This window comes from Podarcis muralis, chromosome 12 (genome assembly GCF_964188315.1).
Source record: "Podarcis muralis chromosome 12, rPodMur119.hap1.1, whole genome shotgun sequence".
NCBI classification, from domain to species: Eukaryota; Metazoa; Chordata; class Lepidosauria; order Squamata; family Lacertidae; genus Podarcis; species Podarcis muralis.
Window position 1 is genome coordinate 42091603 of NC_135666.1, and position 24906 is coordinate 42116508.

At 42.9% G+C, this 24906-nt stretch overlaps 1 protein-coding gene across 6 annotated transcripts in view; it reads left to right on the forward strand.

Moving 5' to 3' along the window:
- The first annotated feature begins 5587 nt into the window (after positions 1-5587).
- Positions 5588-24906, forward strand: part of RARB (retinoic acid receptor beta) — a 342084-nt gene continuing 322765 nt past the window's right edge. For 2 of the 6 annotated variants that reach the window (XM_077916294.1, XM_077916297.1), the window contains exons 1-2: positions 8798-9090; positions 20548-20620. The gene's annotated coding sequence lies outside the window, so the exon portion shown is untranslated. Of the gene's footprint in view, positions 5610-8797; positions 9091-20547; positions 20621-24906 lie in introns of those variants that run through there. The other 4 variants (XM_077916293.1, XM_077916296.1, XM_077916295.1 and 1 more) reach the window with 3 other exon arrangements.

Consider the following 24906-nt stretch of genomic DNA (forward strand, 5'->3'; position numbering starts at 1 on the left):
AGCTTCATCCACGTCCCTTCGTCCTCGCTTCTCTTGTTTGTTTTCCCCATGAGACACACTCTCTCTCATTTTATTTTAAGACATCCCTTCCCTCCATGTCCCCTATTCAAATACACACACGCACACGACAACTCAGCAAAACCCGATCCGTTTTCAAAATTATGACCAGGCCATCACTTTTTGTGACCAGGCCATTTTGCTGGTATTCTAGGAAGATATTACAACAGCCCAGCCATGGCTGGAAAGATGGTTCTCAGAGGCAATACAATACAATACAATACAATACAATACAATACAATACAATACAATACAATACAATACAATACAATACAATACAATACAAATCCCTTTATTGGCATTACAAGTTAAGACATTTCAAATCCATGGGATAAATTTAAAAGGGACAGGTGTGAGGCTGTTGAAGGTCACAAGGCACTTGATTGTTCTGCTTCACCCTGTCGGCAATAGAATATAGATCGGCAACAGGTGGTTTTTATTGTATAACGTATACATATTTGTCTGTTCCGAAGTACATTTATATGTACAGAAGCTTTGTGCATAAAGCAGGCCATACATTTAAATCAACTGGCGCATCCATATCTGGTTGTTCAATAGTCATAGAGTTCTGGTCACAATATCTCAGAAACAAGCAAATCCATACGATGCTAGTCATATTCAGAATACACCCATTTATCCAGCTTACTAAAATATACTCCATTGAAACAGAAAAAGATGGGGGGGGGGGGGGAGTCAGCACAGCTTATCAAAGTAAATAGTTTGTGGTGTATTGGTTCAAATGTTGGACTAAGACCTGAGAGAGCAAGGTTCAAATCTATGAAGCTCAATGGATGACCTTAGGCCAGTCACATCCTCTCAGCTTAGTTTACCTCACAGGATTGTTGTGGGGATTAAATGAGTCCAGGAGGAGACCATGTATGCCACCTTGAGCTCTTTGGAGAAAAAAAAAAGGTAGGATATTAATGCAATGAATGAATGATTACATGCCCTGCAAGTGTCCTGGAAAAACTGGGACATCCGGTGTTTTTTAACGTGAGGGAACAGCGGCCATTTTGGTCATCGCAATCTCACACAAATTCGCAGTGTGATTCCTCTCCCTGCCCCCCCAAAATGCCTTTTTTGAGGCTGCGATCTTGTGCGGTGCCCTGAAATGTGTGTTTTGGGGGGCCATGCCCCCCAAAAGTCCTTCTTGGGGGCAGGGTAGGTGTGTGAAATCATGCGAGATTGTGGTAACCAAAATGGCTGCCATGCTCCCACAAGAAATGGTAAGATGGTGACTCAGATTTTGGCTTCAAAGTGTTGGAGGGTGTGAGTATTATATATCTGAAGTTTTACAAAAGAGAGGAATACAAAGTGGACACCCCCAAAATAAAATAGAATCTATATCAGTATTTCAGATCCAAAATGAACTATGGGCAAATATATAGAAAAATGTTGTGGTGGGTGCTTTCCCACTGAGTCAAGGGAGCTAAATTTATCCAGGATGTTTGGGAGAGACTAAAAAACCACAATCACAGAAGCTAAGCTGAAAGGTACACTGCAGATCAGGAAAAGTACCACCAAGGCCAACAGGATACTTGCATGGTTAGCAAGCAGAGGAAAGATATTAGAGGAAGGAAGCCTTCCTTCAGAAAATTGAAGTCTTATCCAAATGAGAAAATAAGTTTATATTTGAGTTTATTTACAAATATGTAAGCTGAACAACTGAACACTCAAAAATAACCCTATCATGAGTTGGGGCTCTGACGTTTAAGAACCAACAGCCCATTCTGTGACCTTATAGTGGACATCTGAAAGCTATAGCTCTGTAAGGGATGTCCTAACAACTCTGGGCACTCTTAACAAACCATAGTTCCCAGAATTATTTGAGGGGGGGAATTAAAGCATAAATGTGCTTAAATGTATGCTGTGGATGTAATGGCTTTAAAGACTATCCTATGCATCAGTAATACTCTCTTCCTTGCTTATATGCTATGCTGAGGAATTTCAAGCTGAATATTCTATTGTATTATATTATATTCTGTTCTGTTCTGTTCTATTCTGTTCTGTTCTTTCTTCTATCTGGTCACTACAAAAATTTCATAACTTAAGAAACAGTGCCTGAGCTAGCTTTTCAGTTCCTCCCTACCAGTCCCTTTTCCTTTTGTGTTATGCATACACACACACACACACACACACACACACACACACACACAGTAAACCTGAGGGTAGGTATTGCATTATCACTTCCATTCACTTTTTGTGGCTGAAGAGTAGGATAGAATCCATCAACATCATTGTCTTGTTAGATCAAACCAATGTTTCCTCTAGTCGGTATTCTATTTTCTGACAGCAGCTAGCCAAATACCAATAAAAACAGTCTGCAAATGTCCCAGATTTGGGCGGGGGAGAGATTAAAAGTTATTGCTTCTGTCCTGCCTGCCATTCATTTGTTTGTTTGAACCCAGGGCATTTACAGAATATGGGTTGCACCCAAGTGGTTCAGTTCAGATCCCTTTGAGGAATGGCAGTTCTCATCAAACATAAACATTTTCATTTTAATACCAGAAATTAAATGATTAGGCAGCTCAATTAACTTCTATTGTTACAACTAGAACATAGGGATAATAACAATAATTTAGCTTATTTGAGGCATGGGCCAGGGCCCATTGCAGACTAACCTGGGATCACCAAATTAATTTCACTTCAGACATTTGCTCGTAGAGATGAGAAGCGCAAGTAAGTGATTTCACCATTATGAATCCCTGTAGTGCTCTTATCTTTGTAAAAGCCCCTTTTATTCGCAGCTCTACACTAAGAACTTGAGTGTGACATCCAAAAGTATAGCAAAAGAAGTTAAACAAGAAATAATTGATCAAAGGAGCTTTTGCCAAGGATGTTAGAAAGTGGCGTAATCACTTGTTTCCACAGAATCAGATATTAGCATATTCATTTGCAGGCTAGTTTTTAAATCACCACAATAGGTATATATTAAAATAATTGTTAATCTTGCAGGAATACAGTGAAATTGCCCTTAAATACACACTTCGGGAGCAAATTTCCTTTGAGGGCACTACACAGCAATATTTTGACAACTTAATTGATTCACAGATCCACACTGGCGTCAATTCCATTGGCAATTTTTACTTTAATTATTCACAAGGCGCCAATTGCCTTAAGAAGTTGGTAGTTTAATTCCATGTTTCTATATAATCTTAATTACAGTTTTTAAATAATCACAGAACCCAGACTGGGAAAGAAGCGAGATAGGAATCTTCCCCATACCAACCAAATTTTTTAGATCAGCAGCTGGGGGAGAGACCAGGGTTAGGAAATCTGGTTTGGCATGACTGGAAGTGTGATGGAAAACGAAGAAAGAAGAAAACACATTACATCATATCAAATATTGGCCATTAGTCTCAGCTAGCAAAGGGGTCATCAAATTTGGCACTGTGCACATGTGTCAGGGGGAGAGAGAGCATAGAGAATTTACTTCTGTCCCGCTTTTATTTATGTGTGTGTGTAGAAAGGGTTTAAGCTGGAGTGGGGGTCCTTTCTTAGCCCAGGGGCCACATTCCTTTCTGCAGAACCTTCTGAGGGCCATCTATCAATGAAGGGTGAAGCCAGAGGCAAAGTGGGTGGAGCAACAAACGAAAATGGAACCTTTGCACAGTATTTTAGCCCCACCCATTCCTCTGTGTCCACCATCCAGACGAGTAGTAGGCATTGTCAGTACTTAGGAACACAGTCTATCTGGGCAAAAACACTCAGGGAGGGTGCAGAGCAGAGCCGGGGAGTGGTATGACCTGGAGAGAGAGATCCAAGGGCCAGGGGGAGAGGTTGAGAGGGCCGCTATTAGTCTTTGGGCTTGAGATTCTCCACTATGGGGGTTGAGTGTTGATCCCAAAGCCCACTCACCTATCAGCTGCACTGCCCTAATTTCTCCACTCTGTCTCCACCCCCTCCTGTCAATCATTATCAAGGGGTGGGGCCAGACTGCTGATTCAAATCTGGCCTTGTCACTAAAACACCTGATCTTGAGAAGGGAGCATTTAAAACACCCCCAACCTGTGTTTGTGATGGAGGTGTGGAAGAAATAGAAAAACGAACAGGAGTAATAATAATAATAATAATAAATATTCAATTTATTATTAATTTATTATAAATATTCAATTTATTATAAATATTCAATTTATATACCACCCTTTATCCAAAGATCCCAGGGTGTTGTACAACATTAAAAACACATTACAGTACATCAATGTTAAAAACATAATAAAAAGCCAACTGACAGACAACATAATAAAATGCTGTCGACTACTTACATTTTCCTTTTGGAGCATTTTGCGTGGAAGGACTGAAATTTGCAAGATGCAGCACAAGAGTAGACCAGTCCCTAGCTTCATCTGGAAGACTAAGTGTTAACTTGTGGAACTTCCCGCTGTTGGAGTAGCAGAAAATGGCTAGTGCAAGAGGGGAAAGTGAAGCGCCTCAAGTAGAAGGCTGTAAACTTTCTTAGGGTGCCTAGGAGAGGGGTGGGGAACCTGTGTGGCACTCCAGAAATTGTTGGAACTCCCAACTTACATCAGCCTCAGATAGTCTGGTCAGTGGCCAGAGATGATGGGAGCTGGTGTACAACATCATCTAGAGCAGAGGTCAGCAAACTTTTTCAGCAGGGGGCCGGTCCACTGTCCCTCAGACCTTGTGGGGGGCTGGACTATATTTTGGAGAGAAAAAAATGAACGAATTTGTATGCCCCACAAATAACCCAGAGATGCATTTTAAATAAAATCATTTAATAAAATTTAAATAAAATATATTTTCTTCAAAATACAGTCCGGCCCCCCACAAGGTCTGAGGGACTGTGGACTGGCCCCCTGCTGGAAAAGTTTGCTGACCCCTGATTCCAATTCTTGGTTGTCCACCATGGGAAGGATCGGATTCCCTGAACCTTGACATTTATTCTCCCTCTTCTTACTTGTGTAAGAATGCAAAAACACCTATTTCAGCAGAGTTAAAAATCACCATTCAGGAGACAGTTCTACATTTCACGTTAAAACTCACACACCGCACCTGTTTTCCAGATGGGCGGGAGCAAACAGGGCCTCTAAAACACTGCTCTACTAGTAATTACACTGCAAAAAGCTGGTGGCCGGCCTCCCTGTCAGTCCGACAAATGCGCAGCATCTATATGAATGAAAGCGTACAGTCTCCCAGTGGCACTCTTTCAGACCTGGCCTATCTATTACAGGGTAAAGATTTCCCGTCAAGGCTGCAGCACCGCTTGAACCGCTATTATACTATCTACATAAAGTTAGAAAGACATTATGACTGAGAAGTTCACGGTAACTCTTACTGGCACATCCACACAAGTGTCTAATGCTGACATGTGTTTATTGCACTTAATAATGTTTACATAATGCTACCTTGAACCCATTATGGCTGTCAAAGATCTGATTCATCTGTTTTTCCTCTGTTGTGTTTATCTGTAGAGACTCTGCAGCCACCAAACCAAGATAAACTGCATCGAGATGATGAACGAGTCCTGGATAGGGTGGAAGGCTATGAACCTGTTTTATGTACTGGGAGACATGCAGTACGATCCTATGCATGTAAGTACCACTGAGTTCAATGAGGCTTACTCCTAGGTAAGTAGTTATAGGATTGCTGCCTAAATATCAAACTACATTTGCTGGAAGTTACAAACGTCCCTTAGACCCGTGTAGTAGTGTGAATAACATGCTCTGGAAGGTAGGAAATATAGTCGTAGCTTGGTTCTCGAACATAATCTGTTCCGGAAGTCCGTTCGACTTCCAAAAACGTTTGCAACCAAGGCACAGCTTCCAATTGGCTGCAGGAGCTTCCTGCAGTCAAGCAGCAGAAGCCGTGTCAGACGTTCGGGTTCCAAAGAACGTTCAGAAACTGAAACACTTCCGGGTTTTCGGCATTCGGGAGCCAAAATGTACGAGTACCAAGGCATTCAAGAACCAAGTTATGACTGTATCCAGATATAGTTCTGCACTATGGTGTTCAAATACAATTGCAAAACTAGGAAACCTGTCAAAACCAGGGCAATGCTTGCACCTACTGTGCTTTTTTTTTTGCTTTGCTATACTATTTAAAAATACAAAATACATAGGAATAATGGTCTGGTGCAGCAACCAGCAGGGACTGGCCCAGTCAAACCTAGGGAGATGGCAAAGCCTGTAATCTAAAGGTGGTCAAAGTTGTGCTTTCTGAAATTGTTAACTCAAACTCCCATCATCCCTGACTAATAGCAACGCTAGCTGGAGCTGATGGGAGAAGTAGTCCATGATATTTTGATTGCACCATGTAGGCGACTCCTGCTTTAATGATTCCTGTGTGTAAGAGTTCCAGTCAAGAGGTTTTGCTGGGCTAGAACAAATTAGTTCAATCCAATGCAAAAGAAATAGCCAAAGTAACACCAATTTTTTTTTTTAAAGGATGTGGAGGTTCTAGGAAATGATAGAGCTGTTACCGTAGCTTATAATTGGTTCTGAGAAAACTGGTGGAACGCACAATTAAAAACTGAATTACCAAGCATACAGAAGAACAATTATTGCTGAAGAATAATCAGCATGGCTTCTGCAGGGATAAGTGCTGTCTACTTAACTGTTTAGCATTATTTGACAGTGTCAGTAAGCATGAGAGATCCAGTAGACATTGTGACTTTCAAGAAGTTTTCAATAGTCTCTTATAAAAGACTCCTGAGTAAGCTTAGGAGTCATGGGATAAGAGGACAGGTCAGTAACTAGTAACTAAAGGAAGCTGAGAGTAGAACTAAACAGAGTTCTCCCAATGGATGGATGTGACAAGGGTATTGGCTTTGGTACTTTTTAAGTTGTTCATAAATAACCTAGAGTAGGAGTGAGCAGTGAAATGGTTAAGTTGTTCAGGGTGGGAAGAAAAAAAATATATTGTGTGGAGCTCCCAAAGGACTTCTGCATTATGGGACTTCAAGTAACAAATGCTATTCACTGGTGATTGATCAGAAAAGGGATTTGAGTTTGTGACCAGGCTTCATTTGTCCGATCGGGATGAAGGTAAATGTCAACTCAGTATGCAGCGGCTGTGAAAAAGGAAAATTCCATGTTGGGGATAATTAGGAGAGTGACTGAAAATAAAACTGCAAATATCATGCCACTGTACAAATCCATAGTTTGGCCAGGCTAGGAATACTGTGTACAATTCTGTTTGCTGCACCTCAGAAAGAACATTGTAGAGCTGGAAGATTCAGAAAAAGGCCAACCAAAACAATCATGAATCTAGGATAACATCCCTATGAGGAAAGGTTGAAACATTTTGAGTTTTTTAGTTTAGAAAAAAGGCAAGTGAAGGGGAACATGGAAAAAGGTGAAGAAAACATTTCATGGTCTAGAGAAAGTGAACAGAAATACATGTTCCCCTCATTTTCATACTGGAACCCAGGGTCATCCAATGAAATGAAATGCTGGAAGATTTGGGAAGATTTAGCGCACATTTTTTAAACTATGGAATTCACTCTCACAAGATGTAGTGATGTAACCTGCATGGCTACAAATGAGGATTTGACAAATTCATGGACGATAAGGCTCTCTATTAGCCATGATGTCTGTGTACTATCTCCAGTATCAGAGTTAGTACACCGGGGAGCACAAATGAGGAAAGTGCTGTTGAGCTCAGAACCTGCCTGTGGGCTTCTCAAAGGCATCCTTTGATGGGATACAAGAATAACTTTTCTTATGTGCTTAATACTCTCTGCCCGGAAATCACAAAATCAAAGTGTTGGAAGGGGCCCTGAGGGTCATCTAGTCCAACCCCCTGTGATTCAGGAATCTCAGCTATGTCATACATGACAGGTGCTAGCAGTGTTGATGATGCAGAGCTGCAGCAGCTGGTGATAACAGCAGTGAAGAGACTGTAGTGCCCTTGGGGCTGGACTTTGGGCATTAAGTGCAGGAGCACAGGCCCCCAAACTCCGGAGTTGGCTTATTACATCTCAAACAGGGCTAGATTAACCATTAAGCAAAATGAGCATGTGCTTAGGGCATCAAGGGAAAGGGGGGCACCACATAAATTTTCCTTTTCCACATTTACCATGGGCAGCCATGGTGCAGCTAAACAAAAATAAAATTATTGTTACAAATATACAAAAATAAACATGATTTTCCATCCAATTGTAGGTTTCAGATCAAAAAATGAAATTTTATTTTGCCATTTATTCTTGTTTATATTTTGAACTAGATATACACGGGGTGCACCCAAATCTCTTAAGTGCTTAGGGGTTCTAAATGTCTTAATCCGGCCCTTGATTTTGAAGCGAAATAATATGCATCACCATGGTTGGAGTGACTGAAAAGCCATTGGCTCCAGTCTAAGATTACCTGACCGCACCACTGTGGGGCCTTGGAGAGTGTCTTGTCTAAATCTGGGGCATTTTCGAAATTCCGGTGCAGTAATTAACCAAGCAACCTGCTCTTCGGTGTTCGCAAATCTTATTGCTAAGTGTTTTCTTTTGGAACGATGCATGACTTTTGAAACGCGAAGTTACAGCATCTGTATTTTTGGGGTCCGCTGAAATGAAAGGCGGGTTCTGAATAACAAACCTGGAGCGGGCACTGCCTCCTACCTTCCCTTTCCCACCGCCCCAGCCCAGCCCATGTTTCCTTCTTCAACGTGGGCAGGGCAGAAGCCGAGAGAGAGACGCCGCTCTGCGTCGCGCGGGCCAGCCTGCAAATGCGTTGCCCAAGCGTTGCAAGGCAGCAGCTCCGACAGCACCACGGCGGCGGCGGCGGGAGAGGCAAATCGGGAGCTGGGAGAGCGCGCCGGTGGGCGTGGCGGAGCGGCACGTGGACCGGCGCGGGCAGCGGCGCGGGGATACCGGGCGCTGCTATTCCTCCGGGTCGGGAAGAAGCGCCGAGCGCTGCTTTGACAGGAGGCGATCGCCGCGGCGCCCGGCAGCAGAAGCGCGCGCGCATACAAACACACACACACACCCCTCGCCAAGGTAAAGGCCGTGCTCATGCCGTCTCCATTGTAGTCGCGTGTGCTCCTACCTCTCCATCCCTCTGCATGGCATACTAGTATGCACGGGTAAGCAAGGCGCTGGGCGAAGCAGCCGAGGAGCCGGCGGAGGGGGCTGCTCCTGCCATCAGGTGCATCATCCTTCGCGCTCATGCTCAAAATCCCGGCTCTCGAGGACTTTCTCCTGCAAATCGCACATCCTTCAGGGGAGATGCGCGCAGTCGGCGGGGTTCGCACTCATCCATACGGCTGCTTTTGCCGCGGCCGCTGTTTCGGCTTTAAAGCATCCCTCCCCCTTTTGTTGGTTTGTTTGCTTGCTTTCCAGTCTCTTCTGCAGTCGAGCGTGCCGCGGGGGGGGGGCAGCGGAGGGGTGCGATCTTGCAAGCCACCCAACTCATGTGAAAAGTCACTCCGAGGAGTTGGTCGACTTTAGCCACGGGGCTGGAGTTGCGCTGGGGGGGGGGGGGCTGCTGGCATTGCTTTTGTGAGGAGCTGTGGCTTGCAAGGGCGAGCGGCTTTGCTTGCAAGCCTGGCGTGGTAGGGCCGGTTCGTAGCGCTACTGTTGCTGCTGCTGCTGCTTTTCCCCGGGGCAGAGGGAGCCTCGCTCTTTCCCCGCCCCCTTTCTGTGCCAGCAGCGCAAGGGTCTAGCTAGAATAAAGTTTGCATCGGGTTCAGGTGGCAGTGCCCTGCCAGGCTCCGGCGACTTTTGGACAGCAGGCAGGTTGTGCATCTGGAATGAATCTCGATAACCTTTCAAAGTGTTTCGAAAGTGGAGAGGTGCTGCAGGAGCGAGTCCATTCGCGCGTAAAAGTCTTTCCAGGTTTCTAAGTCCTCGTGCTTTTTGGTAGCCGTTAGTGCGTTTAAAATTTGGGACGAGTTCAGAAGCGGTGCTGTTCAGAAGTTTGGCTGTTGGCTCAAGAGCAGGTGGCTCCTTTTCACCATGATAGCAGATTGCTGCTGCTGCTGTTATTTTTATTATTATATCTCTCCCTAAATAACGATGACGGTGATCCATTTTTGCATTGGTGCATCTCTTTGTGCGCGCCCCAAATGTGGGTTTGCAAATGGCCAGGGGTGCTTAATGGGCAGTGAAGCAGCCGGAATCCATCAAAATGATAAAAGAGTTAACCCGAGAGGGAAGGGTCACGGGCTGAGAAGAACTGTGGCGAGTGGCATTTTTAGCTGCCATCAGCAAAACCAGTTTTGTGTGCATGTGAGCTCACTTTTGGCAGCTTACGGGGGGAAAGTTGCAATTTCTGCTTAAGGGCGAGGGGGAGTAGAGGTAATAAAAATGCAACCGGATGAAGCTGTTGCCCTGCCTTGTGGGCACTGGAGCTCAAACTATATGCTGTGCTGGTGGAAGCGGTAGTGTGATCGATTTATTATTATTATTATTATTATTTGCAGCAGAGCTACATCCGAGAACAGGCTAAAAGGAGATTTGGAGACTTTAGCTCTTTTGCTGGGTTTTAGATAATCTTGTGTGACAAATGTCTCTGTTTCCCCCAGTGCCTGTGCTATGCTTCTGAGCATCAGGACAGAAGTGAAAAGCGTGGCCCCTGCAGTTAAGAAGTATCCGAGAGGAAGTTTTTAAATGAAGCTTTAAACAGGATTAAATGGCTTGTGTAAGTGCTGAATGCTGCTAAAGTGCCTGGGAAGCCATAAAATAGCCAGCCAAAAACAAAGTAAAAATAATTGTTAACAAGAAAGCGAAAGCTTTGCAAGGACTTAGGTAATGAACACATAACAATTGATGATACGATGCAGTAATTATTTTCGTATTTACACCATTAACGATTGTAATTTAACGTTAATGCCTTGGTATTTTATTCCTTCTCATTTGCAGACAAAAGCACATCTGAGACATCATCAGGGAGTAATTTGATATTCTAAAGTCATGAATAGAAAACACTAAACTATGCTCAGAAGTCTGACAACATAAAGCGGGAAACAAAATAACCTCATTTGCTCTTTATTATCCGTCTTTTATAATTCTGTTTACTATCGTTTGCATAAATGAATAGCTAAATTGTATGCTAACCCCATTTCTGTGGATAAAAGAATCCTTGATGCACACAGATTTGTTGGAGAACTAATAGGCTCTTCCTTGGAAAGTCAAGCAAAAAGCCCCAGTTTTAGATTAGGTTGAACGTTTTATGGAATGAAATTCAGCCAGAATGCAAATTTGATCTACCCTGCAGCAGCTATGTGTCCAATTTTGATCAGCTTCTGATTGAAATTAAATCAGGAACTTCACATCCTTCTGGCCTTTATCTGTTCACTTTGCAAAAGGAAAATGGAGTTTTATTGCCAAAGCTTGTATTTAACATCATTATCTACCTTTTGATATTGGTCTTGAATGCGTTGCTTTAGAATGATAATGGTTTTTGTGTGTGTGAGGGGTGAGAGGGATGAAATACTACTGTTTTAAACTCCTGGCTGCTATTTAATAAATTAAAAGTAAGGAAAGTGGGTACGATGTTCGTTTTATGTGCTGAAGAGTTATGGGGGAAAGAAAAAGGGAAACCACTCCACAATCTTTAATGCAATCAGATTGAAACATACCTTTGCATTTATTGATTATGGTGGACGGCAAATCTACAAAAACTGTACACAATTTTTCGGGTTTATCTCCTCACATCTCTTTGACCTCCCCCATAACATTTAAAGTTGGCAGTAGTACCTTTTCTAAGAACATTATCTGCTGATGCAAAGATGTAAGCTTTTCACTTCCACAGAGCTATGTTTGAAGAAGAATGCTTGTGACCGTGTTTAGATAAATTCCCAGGGACCAATTTTTGTTGTTCATGATACAGGATGCAGTCTGTTAAACAGCTAAAGAGGTCGAACAAAAGTTGGATAAGGTCTGCACCTGTGTTCCTGTGCATAACACCTGTGTCCATCTGTAGAGATAAGTGGTCCCATTGGTGGTGTCAGGACAGGACTTTGAGGCAGAAATCCAGGGCCCCAGTCAGCAGCAGTTCAGTAAGGCCCCCCCCCCCCATGCAGTATGTTGCCCCTAAAGAGGAGTATGTCACCAGAAGGCCTTAAGTCCAGAGCCTAAAATTGCATTATAGCAGCATTGGTGGTCCCACATTTGCGCACTTTGCTGCAATTGGAAACTCTTCTGTCACATCCTGGGCTAGTTAGTTGTTTCAGGGCTCCAGCTCATTCCCCACTGTGTCCACTACTGTCTCTGTCTGTCTCTCTCTCAGTTTCTCTCTGGACTCAGCTATAGAGCTACAAATAAAACGTTTTAAGTGTGCTGTAAAGTGCAGTATGCAAATGTGACACCAGATGGTGATGGTGAGCTATGGCAAATTCAATATATTTTTCAAAACGTTTTTTTTAAAAACGCATTTTCACAGCGTTTTTATATGTGTGTTGATTCCACCTCTCTCCCTCTGTGTGTGTGTGTGTGTGTGTGTGCGCGCGCGCATGTGTACGTGGTACGGCTCAGTGATACCTGGTTTTCAACACTGCGATATATCACCAGCTAAACATCACAATATATCAGTTTATCACAATGTCTGAAATAAGGCTGGAACTATGTAGAAGCGAACAGTAGGGCTGGGTTAGAAAATCAATGTACCACCTTCAGGATCCACAACAGTGATGGGTCTATCCTAAGTAGTACAAGGACTGGCTGAAAAGTTCTCTGCCTAAAAGTTTGATCATTTTTCTGGGACAGTGTGAGGTTCTCATCCGTGATCTGTATTGGTGCCATCAGAGGAGTAGCTTGGGGGGGGGGGACGACGACACTGGGCACCACACTGAGGGGGGTGGCACTTACCATGCCTGAGCCAGGTGTCTCTTCTGGGAGTGATGTGGTGACTTGGGCACCTGCAGTTGCAGGTCCTGGTGTGAATGTGATTGCATTGATAATGGCAAGGAAGGCAGCAGTGTTTCTTGATACCAGTTGCTGGAAGCTACAGGAGGGGGGAGTCTTGTGCTTGAATCCTGCTTATGTGTTTTTCACCAGCCGTTTGGTTGGCTACTGTGAGAACAGGAGGCTCTCCTTGCATTCTTAAGGGAAGATGATGGCTTTGTTTTCACTGCAAGGGGCTGGTGAAGAAGGAAAGGCACCCCATTTCCCAAAGCAACCAGGCCCACCAACTACATTTCCCATGGTGCTCTTGATTTTGGTTTGGTTCTAATGGTGCTCTTGCCTTTGTTCTTATATCACTTGTTACTTGACTCTCAGGCGCTCTGACATAAGTGACAGCATAGAACCTTGATATGTCTTTAAATGTACTAGTCCAAATTTAAAAACCCCTCTTTGGCAAATGATTCCATAAGTCTGTTGTAAGAGCCAAAGTAAGGAGTGTACTTTGCTGTAACATTAAAATCCATTAGAGTATGAATGCACTTTATAAAAGAGGCATAAACAAGAATCATTGTTTTTCTTGTTTTCCAGAAAAGATCAATTGAAACTGGGCATTAGCTACAGATCATACATCTTTTATTCTTAATGGGTTAAATACATGAAGTTGCATTTATTCTGTATTTGGACTTGATGTCCTTTTTCATAGAATCATAGAATTGTAGTTGGAAGGGACCCCAAGGGTCATCTAGTCCAACCCCCTGCAATTCAGGAATCTAAACTGGATCATACATGACAGATGGCCATCCAACCTCTGCTTAAAACCCTCCAAGGAAGGAGAGGCCACTACCTCTCATGGGAATCTATCCCCCTGTCGAACATCACTTACTGGCATAAAGTTCTTCCTGATGTTTTTGCTGATTAAGGCTGAGATCCTGGACACACAAGAAAATCAGCTCAGTTGGACTTACTTCAGAGTAAATATGCATAGGACTGCACTGTGAAAATACTATCCATGCAGCATCCTAAAGAGATGTGTATAGAAAATCATTGCACTGTCTTCAGGATCCATGACAGTGATGGGTCTATGCTAAGCAGTACAAGGACTGACTGAACCTTATTTACATTAACGACACATCTCGACTCTAAGACAAAAATGGGGCAGGTCCTTATATGAGAGATGTTGTCTGCAGACGCAGCCTTGACAGCACACTCTGAGGAAGTGCTACAGAGATTAATCAACCATTTTGCCCAAGCCTTCAGGGCGTAGAGTCTTACCATCAGCCTGGCAGGGATCGACTTCCTAGGTCAAGACATCGCCAGCATTCCACACATTGGCATTGGTGATCATACACTTGAGGTGGTAAGACAATTTTGTCTACCTGAGTTCCACCATAACCGGCAGCCTCTCCATTGATGCTGAGCTGGACAAACATATTGGCAAGGCAGCTATGGCAATGACTCACCTCTCCAAAAGAGTATGGGAGAATGTGATGCTAATGTCCAATACCAAGATGAAGTTCTACCAGGCTTGAGCATGCTGCTTTATGGTAGTGGGCAACTTAGACCAGCCAGGAGCGACGCCTCAACGCCTTCTGCGTGTGCTGTGTCAGAAAGACTTTGGGCATCACATGGCAGGACAGAGTCTGAAACAAAGATGTGCTCTCTCTTGCCCACATTCCCAGCATGTTCACACTCCTGCCTCAGCGATGTCTTGCTTGGTCATGTACACAGAATGGAGGAAGGTGGGATCTCCAAGGACATGCTCTACGGGGAGCTGGCTTCAGGCACCAGGTCTGTTGGCAGACCAACTCTGTGTTACAAAGATGTCTTCAAACATGACGTGAAGGCTGGCAACCCCAACCCCACTGTGTTGAGTCAGGCTGTGCATCCATAGCAGTGACCAGAGGATGAATAACTGGTGGGAGGAGCACAGAGAGAAGAAACACCATGGTGCATCTGCAGCAGCACAACTGGACGTGCTCATTTGGCCCAGCTGCAACAAAACGTGTCTCTCCTGTATTGGTCTTTACAGCCATGGAGGAGCTGTAACCTTCCAACAGTTTGACTACTTCACCCACGAAGGCGTACTATTGTCTCCCAAGACAGACAGATGCCAACAGCAACAACATATCCATCCAACTGTAAAGGAAAGGATGGTTGTATTTGCATTAATTTCAGAAGTTTCAACGTTACCTTTTCTTGCTGGTAAGCTACCCCTATATTATTATCTAATATCATGACATTGGAAGCAATAATACAGGGCTGAACCATATTTGCATCAAGGACACAAGTAAAGGCTCTTAAATAATAGGAAACAGTTTTGTGGCAGTTTTGGATCTTCTGAAGAAGTTTCCATAGAAACAACAAGGCACATGAGAAGCTGCCATTGATCCAGCATTGGCTACAGTGAGTGGCAGCAACTCTCCTGGGCTTCGTACACAGTCCTTTTTTCAAGCTGTATGGTTGGAAGAGATTGAAGATGCAGGGACTGTGCCTGGCACCTGTTGCATACGGGTCTGTAAAGGAATCACACTTTTAATTAAATCTTACATTTAATATTTTTGGAAATGAAGTGTTTCAAGGTGGTGTGCTTCTGTTCGGCCCTGCCCTCTGTTAGGATACTCCATGCCATTTCCCCTCCCCTGTGGTTTTTCCTCTCTCTCCCACCAAGCAGTCAGTTAGTGGTCTGTGTCTACTGGCATGCTAAGTGTAGGTTTGGGTGATATATCAATATATCATCCCAAACCAGCTTAAAGTCCATATCTTTATAACGGTTTCATAATTTTTGACCTGGCAATATAATGAATTGTGTGTGTGTGTGTGTGTGTGTGTGTGTGTGTGTGTGTTATCCAAAAATCATGACATCGGAAAAATTTGAAGCCAGCCAATGCCTCTACATAGCTCCATCCTTATTTCAGATATTGTGGTAAATCGGTATATTGAGATGATTAGCTGGTGATATATCATGACGTTGAAAACCAGATATTGCCCAGCCCTAATGCTGAGTCCTCATTGGACTGTTTTGGAAGGGGTTTCCCTTGTGAATCCACCTGCCTCTGAATATTTCGTTGGCATTTCCACGAAATACCATTTGAGTTCCCCCAAGCCTGCCAGTATTTTCCACTTGCATGTAGATGGGGTGCTGTTTTGGATACACAAAGGCCAGCACTTGAAAACTGAGTTCACATTTAGTATATATGATGATTGCCAGATAATGAAATTATACTCAAATATTTTGTCATAATTTTTGCTTTACCTAATGGCCATGTATCCGCAAAAAAACTGCTTCATTTGGAGCCAGGATTAGTAGGAGTACATTATGTATGTGGTTGCGTTCCTTGCCTATACAGCTTAACGGACGTCTGCACAGGTGCAGGATCAGTGCTAATATATACACAAGTGTCTCAATACGTTCGGCTTTTATACTTGTATTTCCCCACAACTTTTGCAGCCCAGGATACTTTTAAATTAAAGAGCATTTTCTAAATCTGAAATTTCAAAAGGCAGTAAATAAGTTTTCACAAGACAGAAAGGGCAAGAGACAAAGTGATTTATAGTACTTTGGTGATTGACTGTGTAATTTTACTGCCAAGCATCAAGGTCACACAAACAAGAGAGGAACAAGAAATTCACAGTAATTCTATGGTTGCCTTCACTCAGGTTACTGTTGCTGATACTACAGTACTTCCACTTCTGAAAATAAGCACTGGCAGGGGCAGTCAGGGGTCCCAAAGCAGAGGTATTTCATACTATCTCGTACCTGATCCTTTTGACTGGAATGAACTTGGAACCTTTTCCACAGAAAGCATGCATTCCTTCTGATACTGGCTTGCATTTTTTTCCACTGTCAGGAGAATTTCACTGGACTTCTTGCTTGTGATACGTGTCCCATCGACATGATTTGTTCAGAGCTAATTACTTTGAAAACATGGTGCATCTCCTATCTCAGGCTTGTTTTGCCTTAAGTGATCTCTCTAGGGATGGTGATCCAGGATAGCATTGCAAATCAGAGTGCAAGACACTCAGCCACAGCATAGGCTAACAAACACCTTTCCTTGGATGCAGGGCTTAGGGAAGAAAATTGGGATCAAAAGACTATATGTGCATTCTGTACATTTTAATCAAACATAGTACCAATAAAAAACAAACAATGGGCATCATTATTTGTATCCAAAGCAAATAATAATAGTAATAATCCAAAATTGAATAGTATAAATAAACCTAATACAGTATCAACAAACTGAACAAATGCAGCTCATGAAATATCGCAGAGCACATAAAAATGCTGATAAACTGAACAGTCAAAATAACAAGCTATAACAAAACCCAAACAGGTTTTGACTGTGGTCTTCCTCAGCGGTCTCATGAAAGCTGCTTGGCAAAGCAAGTTATAACTCAACAGATAATAAACCAAATGTTATCATGAGCAAATCGCAAAGTAGCATCACCAGTTAGAGCTATAAATGATAACACTCAGTGGGCCTTTGAGTGCACCATATAAGTGAATAATACAGTGTTTGATCTAATGGGTACACATGGTATAACCTGGCTACTGAGCCTTCATATTGTGCGGCCTTGAACTGTCATGAGAGGTAAGAACAGTCCAAGGCCTCATGATCTGAAGGCTCACTAGCCAGATTATTTTTAAAAACCTGCCTTGGTCAGAACACCAACATTTAATGTTTGTTGTTGTTCCAACAATCATGGTCATATCAACCACCAAGAAAGAATGTACATCCTAGACTATATACATAAATACAAAATGAAAACACAATATCAATATATTTATACCTGTATCTGTATCTGTTCATCTAGCTATCTAATCTAGCTATATTAAAATACAAACATACAAGTAGGTTTTTATATTTCATTCCCAGTTAAATCTTTACAGTCCACTCTATTATCCTCAATGAACATTTTCAGTTTTTGGACAGAAGCTGCAGATCTTTCAACTTTGTCACAAATTTGTCAAAACCACACAGCAAATACGTGATTTTCACTTGATCATCCCCACCAGGTATGTTACATACAACATTTATACCTTGTGTACCAGTGGTACCTCTGGTTATGAATGCTTCTAGTTACAAACTCCGCTAACCCGGAAGTAGCTGCTCCTGGTTGCAAACTTTGCCCCAGGATGTGAATAGATATCATGTGCTGGAGGTGTGTGCGCAGTTGGAGGCCCCATTAGCAAAAATGCGCCTCAGGATAAGAATGGTTTCAGCTTAAGAACGGACCTCCGGAACAAATTAAGTCCACTGTACATATGTGTATGGATTTTTGTATCTTATATGTATTTCATAAACACACACACACATTTCATTACATCTTTTCTTTGTCAAAATTTATTTCCATTTTACATTACAGTACTTGGATTCAGGATGTGTCATTGGGTCACCTGTAGTGACTAGAAATGGTCAGAGCCACTGGCAGGGGCAGAGGAGTGTTGAGGGAGCGCACGGCCCCCAGCAGCATGATCCTGGTGGGGTGCCATCACGGCTGCCCCCCCGGCCCGTACTGAGCGCCACACCCCCAGGACATGCACACACTCTTGTGGGTGGGGCGGCGCACCCCCAGGACCCACGCCACGGCCCTGTGGGTGGTGCGCCATGCCCCCGGGACGTGCGCCAGCCACGCCCCCACCTGCTCTCCACCCCCCGGTGCCGGAGCATGAAGCGCCGCCACTGGTCAGAGCCTCTGATATTGAGGCATTTCTCCCTAACTTGAGTAAAAAATGACATCTGTTGTCTATGATCAGTTCAAACTGACTTCTGCCAGTTATTGAACCAATGTTTTCATACCAAAACCCTCTGTTGTTCGTAACCTACTTGTGCTGTTCAAGACTAACAATGACCCAGAGTCAGAGGATTGTCTTTGCTCTGGACATAGTCTTTTGAAGGAACTCCTATTCTCTTCTGTTGCCCTGAGGTTGTCATAGGAAGCCAATTCTTAACTAGTTGTTTGCATTTGCTGCCTTTTGCAAAATAGCTTGAAATCTGCTTTTGCTAGAGTTTGTTTGAGGGTACGTGTCTGACTGTATGTGATCTGTTGGTGAGTAATTTTTTTAAAAGGACAATGTGTTAATGTTCAAATTCAACTTAATGTTTTGCATGTTTCTGTACAGCAAAAAATAAAATAAAAATTTGACCTGCGTGCTAGCAAGCCCTGATCAAATTAAAGGCCAGGCAGTAGAAGTGTGAAAAGAGAGAGGATGCAGATATTCAGAACAACTTCCAACCTTCAGGAACCCTACACTTAAAATTGCTTCACTATTTGTGACTATGCACTGCTGTGAGCAGTTCTTCCAAATGCTGTCTCTGGCAAAACAACAACAACTCACCTTTCTGCAAGACCAGCAGACCAGAATGTAGAAAGCCAGCTGCAAGCAGTGTTTTTGTACTTTGCAACTTATGCACCTTTAACTCATGTGCTTTCAAAAGCTTTACATACTTAGCAAAAAGATTTTAAACAATAGGAAAGGGAGCGGATGTCCAGGGGGAAAAAAATCTTTAGCAATTTCACCTGCCGTTGAACCTGGTGGGTTTTGACTACATGTGACTTTGGCTTTAGGCGCTATCTCTGGAATGTAACCCTAGCATAAGTTCGAGAGTTGCAAGTTGTACTGTACTCAGATAGTACTCAGCCATCATGACTAGTAACTACTGATAGCCTTATTTGCCATAAATTGGCTTAATTTCCTTAAAATAGTCTTAGGTTTGTGGCCATTACTACAAAATGAAGCATCTCAGGGATAGAGAAGGACAGAGGCAGCCTGGGGTCTGGATGCTGAGCCACCTGGCCAGTTGTTGCTTGATGGCATTGGGCCAAGGCCAGCCTCATCACTGTGCCACCTCCAGACTGGTGCCTGCTCCCCGCCTTCTGCCCTGCCCATCGTTAGTGGCAGGTCTGCAGATTCAAGAGTGGCTATACCATTCTGTCACCCACCACTGCTTACTTGTGGTTAGGATTGTGCCTTCACCTTCTTTCTAAACTAAAAATGTCAAGAGTTGTAACTTTTCCCCCATAGGGTAGTTCCTCCAGCCCCTTCAAGACCTTCTGCCGCTGAAGCCACCCTGGTTACTCTTCAGCAATTCTGGTTCTTCTTGGCAATCCTCACAGAATTCTAGCCCAATGGTTGCCATTAATCTGATTTGAACTGATTTTATAATGAACTGATTTTAGAATGTTGTACCATTTCACTGTTGTTAGCCGCTCTGAGCCCGGCTTCGGGTGGGGAGGGCGGGATATAAATAAAATTTTATTTTTATTTTTTATTATTCTTCCGCGAGACTCCTATTTCTATATCCTTTCTAATTTTACATTTAATAGCGCCTTCTACCAGTTTTCCTAAAATAGTTTGCTGAGCTCATTGTCCTGCTTTCAATGTATGATACGTTCATAAAATAGATTTTATTATAAAATGAAACACACACTGGTTAATTAGAGTTTTTCCCCTCCCCCCATATACCCAGTTGTTGAATTCATACTGTCATCCTTACATTTCCAGGACATAATTACTGTACAAAGAAAGGGAACATGTTACAAATTAACTCATTCAAACTCAGTGCCTCCTTTAGCCATTTTCATGGGACAGGAGGTGATTACTAGGAGTTTGTTTTTACTATGATTCTGTATGATGATGGAGGCTGGGAATGTCAACCACATTGTTGTTTTCTTTAACTTCCTTCCTCTTTTTCTAGGTGGAAGTCATGTCAAGTGCCATCTTCCCAGCTCCTTTCCCTCTCTTTTTCAGTTGCTATGGTGCAATGAGAGGTAAGCTAAGCTTTAAAATATTTCTAAAAGAAGAATCAAGTTATGGACCTGGTGGACATGTAACATTCTGGCTTATGTTGCCATGGTTAAGCAATCAGGAGCTGGCCTTGCATGCTGACTCCTCTTCTTTTGGAGCCTATATGGTCCCCACTCTCTCTAAAGAGGGCATTTGGCACTGTCATTAAACATAATTAAGGCCAACCAAGGTTCCTCCTTAAGAAGGTACCAGAATTGGATGCTAATTTGTATCCAGGGCTTTTTTCCAGGGGGTACTCAAGAGTATGCAATAATGGCACCTCTCTTTTTTTGTTAAAAAGTGTGACACTTACTGTAACAACTTCATGGTGAGTACTGGCACCTATTTTTCTAAACAAAAGCACTGTTTGTGTCTATGTAGACTTAACCATGGCTAAAGTTTTATGTTGGTGTAACGGTTAACACAATTAAGGAGTAGGGTGGCGGTGGAATTAATGCTATGGAAGGGAGGTTTGGAAGTATGTAATTTCATGGCTTTCTCCGACTTGCTTAACCATGGTTAGGTTATGTGAACCAGCCCAGTACTCTGCTGTATGCAACACTGCTTGAGCTATTTTAGCTATGTTAATCAGCAGTAAAGGGATGTTCTTCAAGTGAGCAATTGTAAGGGTATTCTCAGCAATTGAACCGAGACGTACAATTGTCAGTGCCACGAAATTCTGCTTTCTGTTGCACGAGGGAAGGAGGATTTGCCTAGGAACAATTCATTGGCTATGACAGTGGTGCGCATTAAGCATTTCTTAATATTGAGCTGTGCCTGGCTTCATGTCAAAGGTGAGAAGAAGCACAAGGGCTCAAATTTCCCTCGAAGTCATTTTGTCTAAGAATCAAGGTACACACTCAAGTAATTGTGTGAAAATAATGAACATGCTTATTTTTTTTTAAAAAAATCAGAACTGGATTATGCTGGTGGGGGAGGACACCTAAGTAGGATCGGGATGAATATCATTGCCCAAAACTATCAGCCGTGGGAGGGAAGGTCCTATATGTGTGCAGTTTGACCTTAAGAAGCCCTTTCCTAACGTGTTGGAGCTTGGTTCGAATATGCAGGAGTGGCGGAAAATATAAACTGATGTACTTGGCCACTATTGCGGGGGGGGGGGGGATCTGTGGCTCTTTGGCTGTTGTTGGAGTTTGACCACAACAGTCTTAACAAGCATGGCCAGTAGTTAAGAATGACCCCTTTGCTACTGTTTTAAAATTCAGATAAGTCCTGGTTTTGTCCACAGTTATGCTTGAGAGTGAGTCTTTTGGAGATGGAAGGACTATATACCGTATTTTTTGCTCTATAAGACTCACTTTTTCCCTCCTAAAAAGTAAGGGGAAATGTGTGTGCGTCTTTTGGAGCGAGTGCTGGCTGCGCAGCTATCCCAGAAGCCAGAACAGCAAGAGGGATCGCTGCTTACGCTGCGCAGCGATCCCTCTTGCTGTTCTGGCTTCTGGGATTCATAATATTTTTTTCCTTGTTTTCCTTCTCCAAAAACTAGGTGCGTCTTATGGTCTGGTGCGTCTTATAGAGCGAAAAATACGGTAATTTTTATTTGATTGGCTGCATTCTCAGATCCACATTGCACTGCCCTAATTCTTTTTCTTGTGGCGTACAAAGATACGCAGACCGCCAGATGTATCCCTTTCTCTCTCACCTTGTCTCATCTTGTGTGTTTTCCTTCCACCAGCTTCTTGACAAGCTTACATGGAAAGATCTGTATTTGGTCTCTTGCAATATAGCACAGGGAACCTGAGTTTTCCCTCTCAGAGATAGGATTCCTAAGTGTGAATTCATACATTACATTATTCACACGATCACTTTGATAACTCGAATGTGTGGAAGTGCTGTCAACAGTGTGTCAGGTGAGAAGTCATTAGTCACAATTACCTCTTATCACTCCCAGGCCTTTATCTGTTCTGCATGTCAGGCATCATGCAACATGTGATGACAGTCGCAAACTGAACTTTTGAACTCGCCTCCAGTTTGCCGCTGTGGCATGTCCAGCATCCCCAAAGCACTTAGCCTTCCTGCTGCATCTGTCGTTGTGTCCTAAAAATTACTGTAACAACTAGCTGAAGAAGTTTATCTCATGTCCATTAGGTCCCTCCCTCAAAGTGTGACTTGGAAAATGCAAAAGAGTGCCTTTGGCCACAAACTTTTCAGCTTATTCAATAAGCCTATGACTATTTAGTCAAAAGAAAACAGTAGATTTTTGAGGTGGGTAAAATGGCTGAGAAACTGCCCTTGTTGATTTTGTAGATGTAGATTTCTTAGTATAAAAAAGTTGGCTTCAGTTCTAAACTATTTAAATATTGTGAACCCTTTATTTCTTTAATTATTTTTAAAATCATGGTTGGCAAACCTTATTTGGAAATGGCAGTCAGTCAACCTTTTGGAATTTCCAGCTCTCCCCAAACTGATAAATTGTGTGACCTGGGGAAATTTCAAGATTAGATTAGAGGTACATTTATTGGAGAAAATGTAACTGATCTCACACACGATCAATTACAATTAAGATAATTCCACTGGGTATATTTATAAATGTACATAAATGTACCATTGTGAGTATATCAGGCTGGATTATATTAACTGTCACTTAGAACCAAATTCTGAGGAATCCTGAGTGGCAGGAATTCTTTATATAGATTGTGTCCTTTCTCTAGCCAACAGGTGTAGAAATAAGGACACTTTAAAAAAAAGAAAGCTAAAATTATATACCAACTGAAATCCACAGAAACACGTAATCAAGGAGCTGGCAGCATGGTTGGAAAAATGTGCCTTAGCACCGTTGCAGGTGCCTTAACACCACATCAGCTACCTGACTAATTCAGAAATAGACATTTTGTCCAGTGAAAAGTTAACATCAAGTGCAGGAACACATAATTCAGTTAATATGCTCTTCAATGTTTATGTGAGGTTGACAGAGGGAGAGTGTGTATTTGTGCAACTAGTATCCCAAATAAACATATTTTAAGCACTGGTGGGAGATTGTGATTAGACTCTCCCATGGTTTTTATTTTGCTCATTAGGAGACCCCTAGGGCATCTTTGAGGTTTGCGGATCTGATGCTCTAGGAGAGAACGTTTAATCCATTACTCCCATGCTTTCCCCTTGATATAAATCCTGCCTTCTGCAGCTGCTATTTTCTGGTCAGGCCGAAAAAACAAGGGCAGATTACCCTGTAAAGCTACTAACAACTGCTGGGCAGGGGGAGTGATTTGCATCTGAGAAAGGGTTAAATACTCTTCTGCATAGTACCATATCCTAAAACTACTTGTGGCTGCTAATGAACAAAAATGAAATAAAAATGTGGGGAATCTTAAATCTGGATCTTTCACATCACATCTGGCTTGGCCTGAAGAATAAGTAAGCAAATTTTGTTGGGGATTTGCCACTCTTTGAGAATATTTGGCTAGGAGAAATCTGAATGTCTCCTGTTCTCATCACACAGAATCAATTATAAGGAATCATTTTTAATGTATTTTTAATAACCTACGACTAGTAGCTCTCTAGGAGGGACGCGGGTGGCGCTGTGGGTAAAACCTCAGCGCCTAGGACTTGCTGATCGCATGGTCGGCGGTTCGAATCCCCGCGGCGGGGTGCGCTCCTGTCGTTCTGTCCCAGCGCCTGCCAACCTAGCAGTTCGAAAGCACCCCCGGGTGCAAGTAGATAAATAGGGACCGCTTACCAGCGGGAAGGTAAACGGCGTTCCGTGTGCTGCGCTGGCTCGCCAGAGCAGCTTCGTCACGCTGGCCACGTGACCCGGAAGTGTCTGCGGACAGCTCTGGCTCCCGGCCTATAGAGTGAGATGAGCGCACAACCCTAGAGTCTGGCAAGACTGGCCCGTACGGGCAAGGGTACCTTTACCTTTTAGTAGCTCTCTAGTCTTTTTTCTTAAGACTATCAAGGCTGATGCCACTGTCTGTCAACTGGAAATGCGTAGAACTTCAGCTATATGAAATTAAGATGAAATTCTCTTGCCTAATTTATGAATCAAAAGAACGTATGTGTTTTATGTAGATTTTGGGTTAGGCTGGGAGTGGTCTTGCAGGTTTTCTTTTCTCTGGCAGCAAACTTGAATAGGCGCAAAACTGTTGTTTATGTTTCCTGACATCTGGATTTTTATCATTCAGTTAAAAATATTTGGCGGTCTTACTTAAATACCATATGCCCTTTTATAATGAAAGAAGTATATGCTTGAATGCTGAAGTAACTTTGTCTCCACATTTTGAGATGAATTGGTAGGAAACTGTAAAACCAA